This window comes from Chiloscyllium plagiosum, chromosome 23, assembly GCF_004010195.1.
Source record: "Chiloscyllium plagiosum isolate BGI_BamShark_2017 chromosome 23, ASM401019v2, whole genome shotgun sequence".
NCBI lineage: Eukaryota > Metazoa > Chordata > Chondrichthyes > Orectolobiformes > Hemiscylliidae > Chiloscyllium > Chiloscyllium plagiosum.
The window spans coordinates 48,732,009-48,733,957 of NC_057732.1; the positions used below are offsets into that span (position 1 = coordinate 48,732,009).

The 1,949-nt window shown below is 44.8% G+C and overlaps 1 protein-coding gene across 2 annotated transcripts in view; it reads right to left on the reverse strand.

Moving 5' to 3' along the window:
• Positions 1-1,949, reverse strand: part of taf3 (TAF3 RNA polymerase II, TATA box binding protein (TBP)-associated facto) — a 167,226-nt gene that overhangs the window by 24,966 nt on the left and 140,311 nt on the right. The window lies entirely within an intron of this gene.

Sequence of the window (1,949 nt, forward strand, 5' to 3'; positions counted from 1 at the left end):
CCTTCCCCTGCAACCGCAAGAAATGCAAAACTTGCGCCCACACCTCCCCCCTCACTTCCCTTCAAGGCCCCAAGGAATCCTTCCATATCCGTCACAAATTCACCTGCACCTCCACACACATCATTTACTGCATCCGCTGCACTCGATGCGGCCTCCTATACATTGGGGAGACAGGCCGCCTACTTGCGGAACGTTTCAGAGAACACCTCTGGGACACCCCGGCCAACCAACCCAACCACCCCGTAGTGCCTCCGACTCTCCAAGGAAAACAACCCTAGCCTATTCAATTTCTCTCTCTAGCTCAAATCTTCCACTCTGGCAACATTCTTGTAAATCATTTCTGAAGCCTTTCAAGTTTCACATCATGCTTCCGATACGATGTTGTGAAGCTTGAAAGGGTTCAGAAAAGATTTATAAGGATGATGCCAGAATTGGAAAATTTGAGCTGTAGGGAGAGGTTGAATAGGCTAAGGCTGTTTTCCTTGGAACATCAGAGGCTGAGGGGTGACCTTATAGAGGTTTATAAAATCATGAGGAGCATGGATAGGGTAAATAGACAAGGTGTTTTCCCTGGGGTTGGGGGAGTCCAGAACTAGAGGGCATAGGTTTAGGGTGAGAAGGGAAAGATATAAAAGAGACCCAAGGGGCGACTTTTTCACGCAGAGGTTGGTGCGTATGTGGAATGGGCTGCCAGAGGTAGTGGTGGAGGCTAGTACAATTGCAACATTTAAAAGGCATTTGGATGGGTATATGAATAGGATGGGTTTGGAGGGATATGGACCGGGTGCTGGCAGGTGAGACTAAATTGGGTTAGGTCAGCTGGTTAGCATGGATGAGTTGGATCAAAGAGTCTGTTTCTATGGTGTACATCTCTATGACTCGAAGTGCAATAATGTACAATTTTTGCAGACAAGACCCCCAACTTGCCAACTCCTCAAAACATGAGGATGTTGGCATCAAAGTTAAAAATGCTGGAGAAACTCAGCAAGTCTAGCAGCATCTGTGGAGAAAGAAACAAAGCTCCTCAAGCATTTTCTGTGTTCATTTCAGATTTCCAGCATCTGCAGTATTTTGCTTGCATTAAGTTATTGACATCTTTTGTCTGAATATTAATTGGCTTCTGTCGCCACTTTCACAGATGTATTCAGCAAAAATGAAAGATGAAAGGCTAGTTTTACAATTTAGATTCATGGCTCATGATATCAGTCCAACTCTCAATTTGCATGACTGATTGCAAATAGTGAATACGAAATAGGATATTGCAAATAATTTACATAGAACATTACAGCGCAGTATAGGCCCTGCGGCCCTCGATGTTGCCCCGCCCTGTCATACTAATCTGAAGCCCATCCCACCTACACTATTCCATGTACGTCTATTTGCCTGTTCAATGACTACTTAAATGCACTTAAACTTGGCGAATCTACTACTGATGCAGGCAAAGCATTCCATACCCTTACTACTCTCTGAGTAAAGAAACTACCTCTGACATCTGTCTTATATCTGTCTCCCCTCACTTTAAAGTTGTGTTCCCTCGTGTTTGCCATCCCCATACTTGGAAAAAGGCTCTCCCTGTCCATCCTATCTAACCCTCTGATTATCTTGTATGTCTCAATATATTAAGTCACCTCTCAACCTTCTTCTCTCTAATGAGAACAGCCTCAAGGCCCTCAGCCTTTCCTCGTAAGACATTCCTTCCATACCAGGCAGCATCCTAGTAAATCTCCTCTGCACCCTTTCCAAAGCTTCCACATCCTTCTTATAATGCGGTGACCAGAGCTGTACACAATACTCCAAGTGTGGCCGTACCAGAGCTTTGTACAGCTGCAGCATAACCTCCTGGTTCTGGAATTCAATCCCTCTATTAATAAAGGCCAAAACACTGTATGCCTTCTTAACAACCCTGTCAATCTAGGTGGCAACTTTCAGGGATCTGTGTACATGGACAC